The 20,779-nt window shown below is 39.8% G+C and overlaps 1 non-coding gene across 1 annotated transcript; it reads right to left on the reverse strand.

The window, feature by feature from the left end:
• Window positions 1–4,236: 4,236 nt before the first annotated feature.
• On the reverse strand, window positions 4,237–4,341 carry LOC141675321 (small nucleolar RNA R71). Its single transcript, XR_012555979.1, has one exon. It is a non-coding gene; the product is annotated as a small nucleolar RNA R71 (small nucleolar RNA).
• Between the last annotated feature and the right edge of the window lie 16,438 nt (window positions 4,342–20,779).

The following is a 20,779-nucleotide window of genomic DNA, read 5'->3' on the forward strand; positions in this document are numbered from 1 at the left end:
TTTTTAAAGTTAGAATGGACCCCAAAACTCATTTTTATATTTAAGATCTTCCTTTCAAAGGGGATTTAAATACTCGCTCAAAACCTGGGGGATCCAGCTCTGTGGTGTATTTTACATTCGCAACGTGGTTGCTGTTTTGAGAAAACAATTTGATTACTTGCCCAACGTTCGGGAAGTAAGTCCATCTAATTGAGTCGGCATAAGCGACAGGCCGGGGTACGGTCTATCAAAGTGTAAGTGGCTGGGTGGCAGTCCATCAACGCGTAAGAGGCCGGGTGGCGGTCCAGCACAAGGTCCTTATGTGGCCAGGGTGATGACCGGTGGGGGATTCATCCATCTACTAGTAGAAAAGGTTACTTAATGGGTATCTTTGCCTGATCAGCAAGATATCGGGTTTATGCCAAAATTCTTTTCTTTCCAAATTCATTGGATATTACAACTCTGTTCATATTTTACATGACAGAGATTTTCAGGAAATGTATGAGATATATATATATATGGATATATATATCAGGACTTAATGAAGTATCTCGTAACTTCATTATTTATAATGATATTTCAAAGATTGAATCTATTAAAGTCTTATCTTGTAGTCTCATCTGGGTGATGAACTTTGAAACTGATTATAACTTGAACGGTGGTAGTTCAAGTAGTATTCGGATATAAGTATATTGGAGTATCTTGTAACTTCATCTTTTAAACTTATATCTAGTAAATGATTATCTTATGCATGACAAAGATTTTCAGAAAAATGTTGAGACAAGGTTAGATATATGAGATCACCTTGCAACGATATTTTTATACAGTTATAAACTGGAACTCTGTGTATATTATGCATGGAAGAGGACTTCCAAGATTTTGAAAAGTATATATACTGAATATTTTGCGACTTGGTCGCGTTAAGATATCAACTTGGTTCATTTCTTCTTGACCAAGACTTTCATGAGTACTATGAGAATGCTCTTATATTGTAAATCACTATACATATTATTTTGGTGGGCTTGTTGCTCACCCTTGCTTTCTTCTTTCATCATACAACATCAGATAGACAAGATGAACAGGACCAAGCTCCCAATTCGTGAGCGGATAGGAAACGTTCCGCAGTTTCCTATAGGCGTTGATGTCGCTGTAGCTGAGGTAGGAACTACCAATAGGCTAGGCTTTCAACTTTTGATGTACCAGATTATGTATATTTATGAATTTTAATAATGGCAAAGAAATGTAAATTTATTCAGAAACCTTTTTAAGGTGTATTGGCATATAATTGTGGAATAAAACGACTTGTGATTATTTTTGGATATTCATCTCTGAGACTATAACTAGTGGTGTGTGTGTTTATTGTGGGGTCACAGTACAAAGTAGTTGATTATTTATTAAGATTGGGTGTTACTAAGGGAAATGGAACTCGTGACAACCCGGATCTCCGACCCCGGATTTGGGGGTGTTACATCAAGTCTAAGGATACTTGTACAACTATCACTATGTGAACAACTGCTGACACGTGAGTGAACTCCATCAGTTGTTCAGCTGTGTGAGTCATGTTCAGTGAACTTATTCTATAATAAGCACCTACATACTAGCTATAGTGTCACCACACAAATGCCTATGAGAACAGACATCCTCCTGAAGGGAGCAAGCATAGTATGTACCAATCTTTGCGGATTATTAATTACCAGTTAGTAATCCTATGACCGAGAACTATTCAATTTTAGAGTTATCATCTTTTAGGTCTCACTATTATGATCTCATCATAATCCATAAAAAGCTTTACTCTAAACTATGGTATATCTTATTTAAACACTTAAATAGATAGAGCCCGTAATAAAAACAAAAACAAGTCTTTTATTAATATCAATGAAATCAAAACAGATTACATAAAAGTTATTCCTAAATCCTCATTCATGATTGGACTTAGGACATATCTCTTTCAAGAGCCCCCACAAAGTATGTCTCAAACAAGAACTTCACAAAGCTCTTGAAAGCTTCATGAGCTTGATTTGCATCTAAAAATGCAAGAAAGTTGGTTTCTTTTAGGATAAAGGGTACAATAGTGTTTGATGTCATTGAGAAGAGTATGAAGTTTAGTGGGTAAAAGAAATTATAGAGAAAAAGTTCAAAATGAGAGAGAAATTGGTTTAGAATTGAAAAATCTAGGTCACTTAGAGTTCTCGTAGGCCTAAGTATGTGTATGTTGAGATGTTTGTGTTAAGTGGCATTTATATGCACTTAGAACACTTCGTAAAGGCTTAAATTGGTATTTTGTACTCAAGTTATTTGTGTATTTGATGCGTTTTTCGTAATGTTTTGCATTTCAGGGCATAATCGAAAAAAGGGCTGGAAATTGCATGATATATGCTTTGAAGAGTGTGAGGATGAAGCCTTGGTCAAGTGCGCGAAGAAACTGGCAGTTAAAGACAAGAAATGAAGAAGAAATCATTTTTTCCAGAAGCTCAGCGCGGCCGTGCCGGATCCCAGAGAGGTCGCGCCAGGTCGAATTCTGAGAATCCTGATTCTATTTCGAGACTGATATTCTGGATTTCTATTCGAGTTGGGTTGCTATATAAAGACTCTTTAAAGACGTTTTTCATAACAGAGAGCAAGGAGAAGACAAGAAGAAGACCTAAAAGCACAAATTCAACGAAGGAGAAGAAGAACTAGTTTTTACTTGTGATTCTTTGCTTAAGTTGTAATCTTGGATGATTGTTTTCTTTATTATTGAACCTAATACTCTTGTTAACGTACTTTGATTATTTATTCAGATTATAAAGACTTATTTTTATATACCATGCTTTTATCGAAACCCACGGTGATGATGAGTTCAGTTATGAACTAATCGTTATCGTGGGGTTCTAACAGATTTACTTATAGATTTCAATAGTTAATTTATTTCGATATCTTAGTCTGTGGTGATTGTATGATATCCTAGTATTGGTTATGCTTATTCGTCTTATGAGCATCGCGAACTTATAAGATAGCGTGTTAATCTCTATTGAAGCGACAGTGAATTTAGAGGTTCAGAACTTGCCATGCTAGCATAGGTTCATGTATTTATTTATGCATGATTCGTATGTAATTTTAATCATCTTACTTGCCCTATGTAATCACGATAGATAACTTGCACATTAAACCTTTATGTTGTCAAATTCTATAGACATATAGGATCTCAACATAATTGGTGTCTATTCAGGTTCTATCTCTTTTGTGGATGTCTGGTAGTAGGGTATTCGTACAACAAAAGTTGGCGTTTACTAGTTTCGTGTTATCTGATTAGTTTTCATCACCATTGCATGCTAAGGTTAAAAAAAATGACTTTGAATGAAGTAGTAATGAAGTTAGAATCCCATATTTATCTCATATAAGTAAATCAACCTCAATTCTCTTAGTTAATATTATTTAGCCTAATCTCTTAGTTTAATCAAAACCCAATTTGTTATTTGTCTTAGCATTGAACAATAGCCATATCATTGTTGCATAAGTGCATAAATTGAAATTAACCTAAACCAGTCTCTGTAGGAACGAACTAGAAATAATTCTATATTACTTGTGAACACGTATACTTGCGTGTAAATTTAGCGCGTGTTTTCGTCCTAACAAGTTGTTGGCGCCGCTTCCAGGGACTCGGTGTTAATTTTTAGTTTATGTGCTTAACATCAGTGGTCGTTAAAGTTCACTTACTCTGATATTTTACTTACTTGTTTACTTGTTTCTTTTTCAGGTACTCTTGAGATCATTTATGCTAATGCGTTCTCGATCTCGAAAGAGAACACTGGATAAAGCGGAGGAAGAAGTTGCAGAAGTAGTAGAAGAAGTCTTAGTTGAGAAAGTTGAAGAAATTATTATTGCAATGGGAGAACCAGCAGCGAATCCGAAGGCTTTGATGGATTACTCTCAACCAAAGATCAATGATATTCAATCTAGCATTGTCATACTAGCCATCACGGATAATACTTTTGAAATCAAGACTAGCATGATTCAGATGGTGCAGAACTCAGTCCAGTTTGGGGGTTCTCCAATGGAAGATCCCAACATGCATATTAGAGATTTCATCGAGATCTGCGACACTTTCAAATTCTACAATATTTCTGAAGATGCTGTTAAGCTGAGGCTTTTCCCATTCTCTCTGAGGGATAAAGCTAAGTGTTGGTTGCATTCTCTACCACCAGGCTCTATTACTACTTGGGAAGATCTTGCTCAAAAGTTTCTTACTAAATTCTTCCCTATGGCAAAAACTGCAGCAACCGGAATCGCTCTTACTCAATTTGCGCAGAAATCAGGAGAATATTTATGTGAAGCATGGGATCGTTATAAGGAGATGCTTAGGAAGTGTCCTCGTCATAGGATGCCTGACTGAATGATTATCAACTGCTTTTTCTAATAGCTTGTGAGCACAGTCTAGACCCATGCTTGATGCAGCATCAGGTGGAGCCTTATGGGCTAAGAGCTACGATGAAGCTTATGAGTTGATTGAACTGATGGCTGCTAATGAATACCAGAACCCTTCTCAGAGACTACCTCAAGGCAAGGTAGCAGGAATTCTGGAGGTGGATGCAGCTACTGCTATAGCTGTTCTGCTTAAGTCTTTAACGATGAAGGTGGATTCTTTGGCTAATTATGTAGTTAATCAAATCACTAGTGTTTGTGAGTTTTATGCTGGTGTGCATGAGACAGAGCAGTGTGCTATATCTAGTGAATCAGCTCAGTTCGTGAGCAACTTTCAGAGGTCACAACAACCAGTTCCAGCCACTTATCATCCCAACAACCGCAATCATCCTAACTTCATCTAAAACAACAATCAGAATGCAGTGCAACAGCCTTATCAGCAGTATGCAGCAAAGCAGTTCAAACCTCCTGGTTTTCAGCAACCGCAATATGCAACAACACAATAACTCCAACTTCAACAATATATGAAAAATTTGAACTGAAGGAGTTGTGTCTCATGTGCAAAAGCCAAGCGGTTTCTATTAAGACCTTGGAGAATCAAATTGGACAGATTACCAATGCCTTGCTAAATCGTCAACCTGGTACACTATCTAGTGACACAGAAGTTCCAGGCAAGAAGGAAGCAAACGAGCAGGTTAAGGCAATTATATTGAGGTTTGGGAAGGTTGCAAACCCCAGAAAATCTCAAGTTCCAGAATCTGAAGTTGTGGATGAAGAAGATGTGCAGAAGGAAGCAGAAGTAGAAACAAGGAAGAAAACTGTGGAACACACTCCTCCCGAGGGTAATACAAGGGAGAAACAAATCTATCCTCCCCCTCATTTTCCTAAGAGGCTGCAAAAGCAAAAGTTGGATAAGCAATTTGCTAAGTTTCTGGAGGTTTTTAAGAAACTTCACATCAATATACCTTTCGCTGAAACTCTTGAACAAATGCCTAGTTATGCGAAGTTTGTGAAGGGTATTCTCTCTCGGAAAGTGAAGCTCGATGACTTAGAGACCGTTGATCTCACGGAGGAATGCAGTACTGTGTTGCAACATAAGTTGCCTCCAAAGCTTAAAGATCCCGGAAGCTTTTCTATTCCTTGTACCATCATAAACTTGTCGTTCAACAAGTGTTTATGTGATTTAGGAGCTAGAATCAATCTGATGCCTTTGTTTGTCTTCAAGAAGTTAGATTTACCTGATCCAAAGCTTACTTATAAGTCCTTGCAGTTGGTCGATCATTCTATTATATATCCATGAGGCATTGTGGAGGATGTCTTGGTCAAGGTGGACAAACTCATCTTTCCTGCTGACTTTGTAATTATTGATTTCGAGGAGGATAAAAAGATTTCCATAATCTTGGGAAGACTATTATTGGCTAGTGGTCGAACCTTGATTGATGTGCAGAAGGGTGAGCTCATTATGCGAGTACTGGATCAGGATGTGACTTTTAATGTATGCAATGCCATGAAATTCCCTACTGATAATGAGGAGTGCTTAAAAGTGGAGTTGGTTGATTCCGTGGTTACTTCAGAACTTGATCAAATGCTAAGGTCTGATGCCTTAGAAAAAGCCTTGATGGGGAATTTAGATAGTGAAGATGATGAAGGTGATGAGCAGTTGCAGTATTTGAATGCTTCTCCTTGGAAGCGAAGACTGGATATACCTTTTGAATCTCTTGGAATATCATAACTCAAAAATGCTGAGGGGCGTCTCAAGCCATCTATTGAAGAAGCTCCTACACTCGAGCTTAAACCATTGCCTGAACACTTAAGGTATGGTTTTTTAGATGATCCATCTACTTTTCCTATTATTATTACATCTGACCTTTCAGGTAGTGATGAGGAAAATCTCTTGAGAATTCTAAGAGAGTTCAAATCGGCAATTGGATGGACTATAGCAGATATCAAGGGAATCAGCCCTTCTTATTGCATTCATAAAATTCTGCTAGAGGAAGAAAGCAAGCCGACTGTTAAACAACAGAGGAGGCTAAATCTGATCATGAAGGAAGTCGTGAAGAAGCAAATTCTCAAGTGGCTAGATGCAGGGATCGTCTATCCTATTTCTGATAGTTCTTTGGTGAGCCCGGTTTAGTGTGTTCCAAAGAAATGAGGCATCACCGTGGTCGCTAATGAAAAGAATGAGCTCATTCTTACTCGAACGGTCATATGGTGGAGAGTTTGCATGGATTACAGGAAGCTGAACAAAGCAATGAGGAAGAATCACTTCCCTCTTCCCTTTATTGATCAGATACTTGACAGGTTGGCTGGGCATGAATATTATTGTCTTTTGGATGGCTATTCGGGTTATAATCAGATTTGCATCGCTCCAGAAGATCAGGAAAAGACTACCTTCACCTGTCCGTTTGGTACATTTATCTTCAGAAGAGTTTCTTTTGGGTTGTGTGGTGCACCTACCACATTTCAGAGATGCATGATGGCTATTTTCTCTGACATTATTGGTCAGAATATGGAGGTGTTCATGGATGATTTCTCTGTGTTCGGGGATTCTTTCGACGAGTGCTTGCAAAATCTTGGCGCGGTTCTTAAAAGGTGTGTTGAGACCAATCTGGTTCTCAACTGGGAGAAATGTCACTTTATGGTGCAATAGGGCATTATTCTTGGGCACAAGGTGTCTAGTAAAGGTATTGAAATGGACAAAGCCAAGGTGGGGGTCATTGAAAACCTTCCTCCATCAATTGATGTTAAGGGAATTCACAGCTTTCTTGGTCATGCGGGTTTCTATCGGCAGTTCATCAAGGACTTCTCTAAAATCTCTAAACCATTGTGCAATCTTCTAGAGAAAGATGTTCCTTTCAAGTTTAATGGTGAGTGTCGAGCTGCCTTTGAAACTTAAAGAAAAGCTTAATCACGGCACATGTCATAACTACACCTGATTGGAAGGAGCCTTTTAAAATGATGTGCGATGCAAGTGACTATGCAGTTGGAGCAGTTCTTGGGAAAAGGAAGAACAATATATTTCATGTGGTCTACTATGCTAGTAAGACCCTCAATGGTGCTCAACTGAACTATACTACTACTGAAAAGGAACTCTTAGCCATTGTCTACGGTTTTGAGAAGTTTCGATCTTATTTGCATGGGATGAAGGTGACAGTTTTCACTGATCACACTTTTATTCGCTATCTCGTCTCGAAGAAGGAATTGAAGCCTAGACTGATTTGATGGGTTCTTTTACTTCAGGAGTTTGAGTTGGAGATCAAAGATATAAAAGGTACTGAGAATCAAGTTACAGATCATCTCCCTCCGTTAGAAGATCCAAGTACGACTTCACAGAATCAGATCTTAATAAATGAGTCTTTTCCCGATGAGCAGTTGTTTGGGGTGCAAGAAGAAGAATCGTGGTTCGCAGACATTGTGAACTATCTTGTGAGCAACATAATTCCTCCGGACTTATCTTCTGCTCAAAGGAAGAAGTTTCTTCATGAGGTCAAGTGGTACATATGGGATGAGCCATTTTTGTTTCTTCAAGGAGCTGACCAAATCATCAGGAGATGTATTTCGTACAGCGAAACAGAGGGTATCTTGCGAGACTATCATTCGACTATTTATGGAGGCCACTATGGTGGAGAAAAGATAGCAGCTCGTATCCTTCAAGTAGGATTCTTTTGGCCTATATTTTTTAAGGATGCATATTAGTTCATTTTGAAGTGTGATCACTGCCAGCATGTCGGTACTATGTCAAGGAAAAATGAGATGCCTCTTAATGTGCTTCTCGAGGTTGAGGTCTTCGACGTTTGGGGAATTGACTTCATGGGGCCATTTATCTCATCTTGCAATAATCACTATATCTTGTTGGCGGTTGATTATGTGTCAATATGGGTGGAAGTTAAGGCTTTGCCGATAAGTGATGTGAAGCTAGTGCTTAACTTTCTTCACAAGCAGATATTCACAAGATTTGGGACTCCAAGAGTCAAAATCAATGACGAGGGATGGCATTTCTGCAATCGCAAGTTCACTGCTATGATGCAGAGATATAATATGAATCATCACATTGCTACAGCCTACCATCCTCAGACTAATGGTCAAGCTGAGTATCTAACAACGAGATTTAGCGTATTCTAGAGAAAGTTGTATGTCCGTCGAGAAAGGATTGGTCTTTGAAGCTGGATGAAACTATTTGGGCGTATCGAACAGCATACAAGACTCCACTAGGCATGTCGCCATTTCAATTGGTTTATGGTAAAGGATTTCATTTGTATGTGGAGCTAGAGCACAAAGCGTATTGGGCTTTGAAGAAATTGAATATTGATTTGGATGTAGCTGGTAAGAAAATAATGCTTCAATTGAATGAACTCGATGAGTTTCGACTTCAAGCGTATGAGAACAACAAAATGTATAAGGAGAAAGTCAAGAGGTGGCACGATAAGGGTTTAGTGCTCAAATCATTTGTGCCGGGGCAACAAATTCTTTCGTTCAACTCTCGTCTCCGTCTTTTTCCTGGGAAATTGAAGTCGAGGTGGTCAGGGCCATTTGTTATCAAAACTGTGTTTCCACATGGAGCCGTGGAGATTTTTGAGAATGATCCAGGCCAGTCATTCAAGGTGAATGGACAGCGTTTGAAGCACTACTATGGGAATACGGAAAACCGTGAGGTGGTTAGTGCCGTTTTATTGTCCACTTGATCTCGGAATTCTACGTCAAGCTAGTGACATAAACTAAGCGCTTCTTGGGAGGCATCCCAAGCTTGTTGTACATCAGTAGAAGATAGAAGAAAGAAAAAAACAAGAATTAAACACACAAAAAATCAGAAAAGCAGAAAAAAACGGGGGATTTTTGACGGCGCGGCCGCGCTGAAAGGACAGAAAGTGCACCCGCCAGCGCTGGTATGCGGGACGACCGCACTGGAATAACAGTAACACGGTGAGCCCGCGCTACCAGGCGGGGCGACCGCACTGACTCCCTGTATCTGAAAAAAATTACAAAATCAAAAAAATCAAAGCACACACTACATCATCCGAATTTTACTATCCCACTACCCTAATTCCTTCTCCTAATCAATTTTTAATACTACCTATTACCCCACTAACCCACAATCACAACCCACTTATAATTCCTATTCCCTATATATATACATACAGTTCCATACATCCATCTCCACAATATTCATATTCTCAAACCTAAATCTCTCAATACAATCTCTTATTCTTACTTAATCAATCTCGATGGCACCCAAAAGAGCCCGCACTCACATTAGTAGCAGCACTAATCCCACCACTGCCGATTCATTGAGTGTTGGGGGCACGAGACCTAGGTTTGTGACTTCGGAGGCGGAAGCGGAGTATACGAGGTTGTTGTCAAAGCCGATAGCAAAGCAGAGGGGTTTTCTACCGTCAGGTAAAGACGTTAAGTTGCTTGAGATGATTTTAAAGATGGGTTGGGTTTATTTTTGGGAGGCACCTCAAGCGGCGCCAATGAGTATTGTTCACGAGTTTTACGCGAATGCGAAGGCGGATAGGAATGGTTATTCTGTGGTGAGGGGGTTGATGATAGATTATAGCGCTGAGGCTATTCGCCGGGTTACCAACCAACCAGTGAGGTAGCCACAACAAGAGGATTGGGTAACGAAGACAAGGGATGATTTTGAATTGGATTTGATATTGGCCATATTGTGTGTTCCGGATACGCAGTGGAAGTTTAAGAGGGGGTTGAACGAGTATGCTAACTTCCCCGCTTCTTGCATGAACCGGTTGGCTCATGCATGGAACACTTTCATCTGTGCGAACATCATGCCTTCATCTCATGTGCATGATGTGACGGTTGATAGTGAGAAGTTGTTATGGGGGATCTTACAGGGTGATTATGTGGATCTTGGCTCGGTGATTTATCAGGGGATTCTGAGGTTTTTGTGAGGCAACACTACGGGTTCTATCCCATATGCCTCGATTGTGACGAAGCTATGTGTGGCGGTGGGAGTTCATTGGCCCACACATGAGCAGCTTCAGATGTCGAGCGCCCCAATTGATAGTTCAACGATTCTAAGCATTCTGGAGTGGTTTGGTGGGAAAGCTGATGAGAAAGGGTTTGGTTACACTTATGATAATTTGTTGGGTGGAAAGCCAGGCAATCAGACATATGCTGGTGGTCCTTCGCAGGCACGTAGAGCAGCATGGCGGCATCAGGTTGGTGAGACTAGTTCTTCACAGAAGTACCAGCGAGAGGCTGAGGATAGTGCTGGTTTGGGTTAAACACAGTATAGGCGACTTTCGAGGCAGACGGATGCGATGTACGAGACGTATAGCAGGTTTGCACAGGATCTTACCCAGGAGTTGGGTACAGCTTTCAGGGACACAAGAGTTGATATTCAGTGGCCAGTTTTTGGAGAGGATTCTGTGTACCCGCCTCTTGACACTCCACCCACGGAGGGTGATGACCATTCTGATTTCGAGTAGGTATGCCTTTATTCCTTACTATTACCTTCACTGAGGACAGTGAAAATTTTAAGTTTGGGGGTTGTAGTTAAGAAATATTTTTGTGTGAGTCCATATAGATGCATATTCATGATAGTTTAGTTCATATAGTTGCATATTTATCGTGTAGTTTTTTATTATTAATTTTTTTTTATTTTGCATGTTAGTTTGTTGCATATAGTTGCATGTGCATTTTATCATGATCCCTGAGGGTACTTTTCTGATTAATTTGTGATAATGATTTGAGTGTAATGATGTCGTATAAAGAAATGTTAAGTCTTAGCTAATTGATTTGCATGCTAGAAATAAAAAAAATTCACCAAGTCTAATAGGTTGCTTAAGTGCTAGATCATGATCATGGTTTGTTTGTTTATTGAGGTTTATTCACTTGTTTATGTCTAGAATTTAGGATATTCTCTTACTGACGAAGTAACATGGATATTTAAAAATTGGAGAAAAACATTGAATTTCAATGCTAGTTGTGGCTAGGTGTCAAATGGCTAGTAGCTGGCTCATATTTATATGAGTAGTGTAGGGTTGAACGAGATGGAGCGAAACGTACTCGTTTAGAAATTGTTGAAAAAATGGAAAAAAATATAGAAAAAAAGAAAGAAAAAAAATATGTGTTATGCATAATTGATCACAAGTGAGCTCTTTAATATTCGAGTTATTAAGTTCAAGGGGACTTTGTGCCTAGTGACCTAAGGCTTCTATAGTCTGGGATCCACTAACCTAACGCTCGCTACATTGTTATTATTGCATAAGTCTTTTGTGGACTTCACTCATTGCATGATCAAATAAGCATATTTTTGTTTTTACGTGTTATAAATAAAAGCATGAATCCTGGTATAACTCCGATAAAAATTGAAGCGTTGTCAGTTATTTTGAGTTTATCGTTTATTCTGTTTATAACCTTGTGATTGCCTTGATGAGTAGTGAGTTATGATTATTGATCTAGTTGCGAGAGTAAATTTGTTAAGCAATTGCACAAACACACATTTCTGGTTTGTGAGTTGACTTGTGGGATTTGATTAAACTTTGTGCGAATAATTGCATTTTTTGAGATGTTGCTCATCGATTGGTTTAGTTATTCTGAGGGGATCATTGCATTCATGTAGTCGCATTCATGTATTTTTTTTGAGTCTGTTATGCTAGAGGAAAAACATCGATTCAAGTTTGGGGGTGTGTTAAGTGGCATTTATATCCATTTAGAACACTTCATAAAGGCTCAAGTTGGTGTTTTATACTCAAGTTGTTTGTGTATTTGATGTATTTTTTGTAGTATTTTTGCATTCCAGGGCATAATCGAAAGAAGGGTTGGAAATTGCATGATAAATGCTTGGAAGAGTGTAAGGATGAAGCCTTGGTCAAGTGCACAAAGAAACCAGTAGTTGAAGATAAGAAATAAAGAAGAAATCATTTTTTCCAGAAGCGCTGTGCGGCCGCGCTACATTTGGGGGCGGCCGCGCAAGACACAAAGCGGCCGTGCCGGATCCTAGAGCGGCGGCGCCAGGTCGAATTCTGAGAATCCTGATTCTATTTTGAGACTAATTTTCTGGATTTCTATTCGAGTTGGGCTGCTATATAAAGACTCTTTAAAGATGTTTTTCATGACAGAGAGCAAGGAGAAGATAAGAAGAAGACCTAATAGCACAAATTCAATAAAGGAGAAGAAGATATAGTTTTTATTTGTGATTCTTTGCTTAAGTTATAATCTTGGATGCTTGTTTTCTTTATTATTGAACCTAATACTATCGTTAACGTACTTTGATTATTTATTCAGTTTATAAAGACTTAGTTTTATATACCATGCTTTCATCGGAACCCACGGTGATGATGAGTTTGGTTATGAACTAATCGTTATCGTGGGGTTCTAACGGATTTACTTATGGATTTCAATAGTTAATTTGTTTCGATATCTTAGTGTGTGGTGATTGTATGATATCCTAGTATTGGTTGTGCTTATTCGTCTTATGAGCATCGCGAACTTATAAGATAGCGTGTTAATCTCTATTGAAGCGACAGTGAATTTAGAGGTGCAGAACTTGCCATGCTAGCATAGATTCACGTATTTATTTATGCATGATTCGTATGTAATTTTAACCTTTTTACTTTACCTATGTAATCACGATAGATAACTTGCGCATTAAACCTTTATGTTGTCATATTATTTAGACATATAGGGTTTCAACATAATTAGTATCTATTCAGCTTTTATCTCTTTTGGGGATGTCTGGTAGTAGGGTATTCGTACAACGAAAGTTGGCGTTTACTAGTTTCGTTTTATCTAGTTGTCATGACCATTGCATGTTAAGGTTAAAAACAATGACTTTGAATGAAGTAGTAATGAACTTAGATTCCCATGTTTATCTCATATAAGTAAATCAACCTCAATTCTCGTAGTTAATATTATTTAGTCTAATCTCTTAGTTTAATCAAAACCAAATTTGTTATTTGTCTTAGCATTGAACAATAGCCATATCATTGTTGCATAAGTGCATAAATAGAAATTAACCTAAATCAGTCTATGTGGGAACGAACTAGAAAGAATTCTATATTACTTGCGAATGCGTATACTTGCGTGTAAATTTAGCGCGTGTTTTCGTCCTAACAGTCTGAGTATTTATAGTAAAAGCAAATGACTTGTCGAGAACTCAAAAATAAATGTTTGAAATTTGCTTATTAAAAAGTCATTTTGAAAAGAGAATTATATATCGAGAAGTCATTTTAATTTACTCTTTTAAAGAACTAAAACTGACTTGTCGAGATGTCAAATAAATACTCAGTTTGTCCAAAATGGACTGAATTGTTTCCAATTTTTATTTGAATAAATTCAAATAAAATCAGAATAATTTTTCCAAAAGTATTTTACTAAAATAATTTATTGAATAAAATTATTCTAGATCTGAGTTATTTATAAGTCTAAAATTATGATTGTGGAGACCTCTGTGAATTAACACTTATAGAGAGCTCTACAATAACTTATCGATAAGTTATAATAAAGCTTATCGAGAAGTCCCTCGCGAAGTCAGAAAATTGACTTATCGAGAACTCACTCGAGAAGTCTTAAAATGACTTGTCGATAAGTCAATTAGGCTTATCGAGAACTCAGTTCTCTATATACTTTTGATCACTTTGATTCTGCCTTGTGCTAATTTTACATATTGACAATGTAAATCAACATTTAGACATTTTTCTTAGAAATGAAAAATTCCAAGCTAAATTTTGAATTTTAAAAATTAAATATGCGGAGATTTCTGATATATTTATAATTCATATTTCAGTTAATTTCCAATTAATCAAATGCATTTTGATTTATCAGAAATTAATCTGCTGCAAAACATTAGCTGAGTTCTTGCCTTAGGATGAAGAATTAAGCATTCCAATTTCACCTACAAGTCTAGTGAAGGTTGCTTCATCCAAAGGTTTAGTAAAAATGTCAGCTAATTATTTTTCTGTTGGAACAAAAATGAGCTCAATGGTACCATTTGCAGCATGTTTTCTAATAATATGGTACCTTACATCAATGTGCTTTGTTCTAGAATGATTAATTGGATTACCCACAATAGATATAGCACTAGTATTTTCACACATAATTGGAATTTTGTGTAACACTAGGCCATCATCCATGAGTTCATTTTTAATCCAAAGCACTTGAGCACAACAACTTCTAACAACTATGAATTCAGCCTCAGCTGTGGAAGTTGATACAGATTATTGTTTCTTACTATACCAGGATACCAGTCTTTGTCCAAGAAACTGACAGCTTCCACTAGTACTCTTTCTGTCAACCATGCATCCCGCAAAATCTGCATCTGTGTATCCAATAGCTTCAAAACCAGTTCCCTTAGGATACCATAATCCCAAGTTTGGAGTCCCCTTCAAGTATCTGAAAATCCTCTTCACAGCCATCAAATGTGATTCTTTTGGATTGGATTGAAATCTTGCACACAGACATGTTGCAAACATGATGTCTGGTCTACTTGCAGTTAAGTAAAATAAAGATCCAATCATTCCCCTATAACTTAAGATATCTACACTCTTGCCCTTTTTATCTTCATCCAACTTTGTAGTTGTAGACATAGGTGTAGATGTCAGTGAACAATCAACCATACAAAACTTTTTTAATAAATCTATGACATACCTAGTTTGGCTGATAAAGATTCCATCACTTCTTTGACTGACTTGAAGTCCAAGAAAGTAACTTAATTCCCCCATCATACTCATTTCATATTCACTCTGTATAAGCTTAGAGAATCTTTGGAAAAGCTTTTCATTTATAGAACTGATAGGGATAAATAAATCCTGATTTTATTAATAATGGGCTGCTGGACCCAATAAGAAGATGTATGATATTCAGACCAGAAAGGTTAAGCCTGATGGACCAGATCAGGCCTGATGGAATAAAAAAAGGCCCAAAAGCCCTGATTATTAATTAATTTCGTAATTAATTAATAAGGGAAAAATCAGCTGTTGAGAAGAGTCTTGATAAGGATATAAATCTTTATAGATAAGCCTCAAGGGGACCTAAAAGGATAAGGGATCAGTTTCCTACTATCTAGGACTCCAAAGTCCATTCTAACTATGAGACTTGCCCACCAAGTCTCCTATACCAAGTCCAATTCAAGGACCGCCAACATCTATATAAGGGGTCTCACCCCCACCAATCAGAACTACGTTTTTTGGCTTGATTCTCTAATTCGCAGAGATACGTAGGCATCTCGTAAAGGCAGATTGAGTCACGAAACACGAGAGCAGCCATTAAAGGCCTTGAGCTCCCGAATCTTAGTATTAAATACAACAAGTAATAACCTTAGCTTTTTATCCATAACATTTGGCGCCGTCTGTGGGAATAACGGAACAACAACCATGGCGAGAACACGGAGAACAACTAGCACTCTGGAGGAGGGAACACCATCAGGGACAACCCAGGTGATTTCATCAACCGTGGAGATTCCTCCCCATTCAACTTATGCATCTACTCAGGGGGAAGCCCAGACAGGGGCACCTCATCCTCAGCCACAAGGGACAACTCCCCCGACTATTCAAGGTACGAATCCTCAAGTTCAACAAATACATATACCTGTGAATTCTCGACCCGTCGGGTATGAATATTCAACTATTGTTACTACTAACCCCCCTTATGGGATGCCCCTTCATCCTGAGGTTGGAGGAAGCGGATATGCTGGGCGAAGCGAAGCACGAGGGCGGTCGCCCCCCTATATACGAGGTTTGGATCCTATCCCTGAGGATCGGGAATTTTCTGGTCCATACACTGAGAGAGACTCCGAATCTTCGGATGATGAAGTGGCCCCGAGAAGGAGGCGTCCTGGAAAAGAGCCAATGGCCGATGGAAGGCAACGCCCCCAAAGCACCCCAGGGGCGAATCCCCAAGAAGTGCAGGAAAAGATCAGGGCTCATGAGGCTGAAATCCAAAGGCTGAGACGGGACTTGGAGGCTCACCAAGCCACCAGAACCCACATATCTCCTAGGGGGAGAAATCCTCCTCCCATCATAGACCTGGATGGTCCGGTAAGAAGAAGGGCTGCAGTCCCAAGAACTGATCCAAGCAATCTCCTTCCCCTTGGAGATCCTGATGATCCAACTCCACCCTTCACAGAAGAAATAATGAATGCCCATATCTCAAGAAAATTTAAGATGCCCACTATCAAAGCCTATGATGGCACGGGAGACCCCGCTAATCATGTTAGGACATTCTCTAATGCACTGCTGCTGCAACCCGTGAATGATGCTATAAAATGTCGGGCCTTCCCTCAAACCCTGTCGGGTATGGCTCAAAGATGGTACAGTCGCCTACCCCCAAATTCTATTGGATCATTCAGAGAATTAAGTCAGGCTTTTATTAAGCAATTCATCAGTGGAAGAGTCCATGAGAAAAGTTCAGCATCTCTTATGAGTCTTGTGCAGGGAGCTAAAGAATCCTTAAGAGATTACCTAAATCGTTTTACAAAGGAGGCTTTAAAAGTCCCAGACCTTGATGATAAGGTAGCCATGATAGCGCTGCAACAAGGAACTAGGGATGAGTTTTTCAAGATGTCTTTGGCCAAACGACCCCCTGAGAGCATGTTGCAGCTCCAAGAGAGGGCAGGGAAGTATATCAAGGTTGAAGAAAGTATGAGGAAGACCGTAGTAAGTAATGAGCCCACTGGAGGCAAGAAACGAAAAACTGATTTGGAGTATATCGCTAAGGATAAATATCCTAGAACTGAACAAAACCCTGATTCAACCCCCAAGAAGGGAGGACCTGGGCAAAAGTTCACTGAATACGCTAAGCTGAATGCTCCCAGAAGTCAGATTTTGATGGAGATTGAGAAAGACAGAGATATTCGCTGGCCTAAGCCCTTGAAGGCTGATCCCGCCAAGCTAGATAAGGGCAAGTATTGCAGGTTTCACAAAGATGTTGGCCATGACACCGATGAGTGTAGGCAGTTGAAAGATGAAATTGAGTTTTTGATTCGAAAAGGAAGATTGAACAAGTATACTGGAGATGGAGGAGACAGAAATAGTAATGGAAGGAAGAACTTTGAAGATCGTAGGAGGGACCAAGATGATCAGGGGCGGAATCCCCAACCTAGAGGACCAGTTATAAACACCATTTATGGAGGGCCGAGACCTCGAGGGCCTGTGATAAACACGATCTTTGGAGGTCCAACTGCTGCTGGATTGTCCAAAAATTCCAGAAAGGCATATACTAGAGAGGTTATGCATATTGTTGGAGAAGCCCCGAAGAGGGCCAGGACAGAAGTAACATTGGCTTTTGATGATTCCGACCTAGAGGGTGTGAAGTTTCCCCATGACGACCCGCTGGTCATAACGCCGATAATAGGAAATAGCCCGGTTAAGAGGGTCCTTGTGGATAATGGTGCTTCTGTGGATATCTTGCTCCACGACACCTTTCTAAGGATGGGGTATAACGACTCCCAGTTGACACCAACCGACATGCCGATATATGGATTTGCTGGAGTAGAATGTCCTGTGGAAGGGATAATTAAATTGCCAACCACCATAGGTATGGAGCCAAGGCAAGCAACGCAGATGCTGGATTTTGTGGTGGTAAAGGCTAGTTCAACTTATAATGCTATCATGGGGAGAACAGGGATACATGCCTTCAAGGCAGTCCCCTCTTCCTACCATTCAGTCATGAAGTTTCCCACCCGAAACGGTATTGGAGAAGAGAGAGGAGATCAAAAAATGGCTAGAAGCTGTTATGTGGCCTCTTTGAGGGCAGATGGAGTCGGGGGGCAGGTTCTTCCTATTGAAGATATGGATGTTCGAGAAAATGATGAGAATAGAGGAAGGCCAGCAGAAGAATTGGTTTCGGTTCCTTTAGACCCCGAGAATCCTGAGAGGATGACTTTCATTGGAGCCACATTAGAGGAGCCTCTTAGAGGGAAGTTAGTGAAATTTTTACAAGAAAATAGTGATGTGTTTGCATGGTCAGCAGCTGATATGCCAGGTATAGACCCGGAGTTAATTACTCACAAGCTAAACGTGGATCCAAGCCGGAAGACAGTGAAACAAAAGAAAAGAAATTTTGCCCCGGAAAGACAAGAGGCTATAAAACAGGAAGTAGAAAAGCTCTTAGAGGCCGGTTTCATTGAGGAGATTCAATTTCCGGAGTGGTTAGCAAACCCTGTAATGGTGAAGAAGGCTAATGGAAAGTGGAGAATGTGTATAGACTTCACTGATCTGAATGATGCATGCCCCAAAGACTGTTTCCCGCTGCCTAGAATTGATACTTTGATTGATGCCACTGCTGGACATGAGATGCTGAGTTTCATGGATGGATTTAGCGGATATAATCAGATCAAAATGCATAAGGATGACATTCCAAAGGTATCATTTATCACTGACTTTGGTGTTTATTGTTATCTTGTTATGGCATTTGGTCTCAAGAATGCAGGAGCCACCTATCAGAGGTTGGTGAATAAAATTTTTAAGGATCTTATTGGTAAGACTATGGAAGTCTATGTTGATGACATGTTAGTCAAGAGTCTAGTAAAGACTGATCATATAGCCCATTTAAGGGAAGCTTTTGAGGTCCTGAGGTACCACAAGATGATGTTGAATCCGACGAAGTGTGCTTTCGGAGTAGGATCTGGAAAATTCTTGGGATTGATGGTCTCGAAGAGGGGAATTGAGGCAAACCCCGATAAAATAAAGGCAATCCTGGACATGGAACCCCCTAAAACTGTCAAGGATGTTCAGAAGCTCACAGGAAGGGTCGCTGCGTTAGGACGATTCATCTCCAAGTCAGGAGACAAGTGCTTGTCATTTTTCAAGTCACTAAAGAACATCAAAGACTTTGTATGGAGTGAGGAAAATCAGAAGGCATTTGAAGAGTTAAAGAAGTATATGGGCCAGGCCCCGTTGTTGGCCAAGCCAGTTCTGAATGAAGTTTTATTCTTGTACTTAGCTATTTCGGAGAGCGCCTTGAGCGCCGTGTTGGTTAAGGAGGAACTGAAAGTCCAGAAACCCGTATACTATGTCAGCAAAATTTTGCATGGTGCTGAGTTGAATTATTCAGCCATTGAGAAATTCGCTTTAGCCTTGGTTATGGCTTCAAGAAAGCTGCGTCCTTATTTTCAAGCTCACCAAATTGAAGTGCTAACAAATCAGCCACTGAGAAATATCATTCACAGTCCCAAGGCAAGTGGGAGACTGATTAAGTGGGCAATAGAGTTGGGAGAATTCGATCTCAAGTATAAGCCACGTACGGCCATAAAAGCCCAGGCACTAGCTGACTTCGTGGTGGAATGTACCATACCCAACCAAGAAGTAGGGGGGCAGGAAGATACCATACCTCAAGATAAGGGAGTCGACAATGGGGACAAGGAGAAAGAATATTGGGTTCTCTATTTTGATGGAGCATCAAAAACAAATTCCAGTGGAGCAGGATTGGTTCTGCAAAGCCCTGATGGGTTCTTAATTGAGTATGCTATGAAGCTAGACTTCCCAACCACAAATAATGAGGCAGAATATGAAGCCCTGATAGCTGGCCTTGGTCTAGCTGGGACACTTAGAGTCAAAAACTTAAAGGTCCGTGGAGACTCAAAGCTGATCATATCCCAGGTAAAGGGAGAATTTGAGGCAAGGGATGATACAATGGCTAAATATGTCCGCCTAGTAAGGGCTGTGATGACCCAGTTTAATGAATGCCATGTTGAGCACATTCCAAGGGAAGAAAATGTTAAGGCAGATGCGCTATCAAAGTTTGCTTCATCTGAGATAGAAGAAAGTTCAGGGAGTGTATACTTTCGTGTTTTGAGGACACGAAGCATAGATGTTAAGCTCGTGGCTCCCATAGGCCTGGGGACGTCATGGATCGATCCCATCAAGGCTCACATTCAAACCGGTTGGTTGCCAAGCGATGCAACTGAAGCACGAAAATTAACTGTTCGAGCACTAAGGTACTCATTGATAGACGGGATTCTGTATAAAAGATCTTTCGTGGTTCCTTACTTGAGGTGTCTCAGGCCCGATGAGGCACGCTTAGCTCTTGAGGAAGTGCATGAAGGTATTTGTGGGCAACACTTGGGGGGCAGGGCCTTAGCTCATAAGATAACCCGTTTAGGCTTTTATTGGCCAGAAATGATGGCTGATGCCAAAGAATATGTAAAGAAGTGTGATCGCTGTCAGAAGCATGCACCAGTTGTTAGACAACCCCCCGAGATGCTGACCTCTATCAACTCGCCTATTCCCTTTGCAATGTGGGGAATGGATATTCTAGGTCCTTTTCCTATGGCCACGGCACAAAGGAAGTTTCTGATTGTAGCCATTGATTATTTCACCAAGTGGATCGAAGCCAAACCTTTGGCCAAAATCACAACTAAGCAAGTTGCACAATTCCTGTGGGAAAATATTATGTGCCGATATGGAATTCCCCGTATCCTCGTCACTGACAATGGAAC

The sequence above is a fragment of the Apium graveolens genome, chromosome 7 (assembly GCF_009905375.1).
Source record: "Apium graveolens cultivar Ventura chromosome 7, ASM990537v1, whole genome shotgun sequence".
Lineage (NCBI taxonomy): Eukaryota > Viridiplantae > Streptophyta > Magnoliopsida > Apiales > Apiaceae > Apium > Apium graveolens.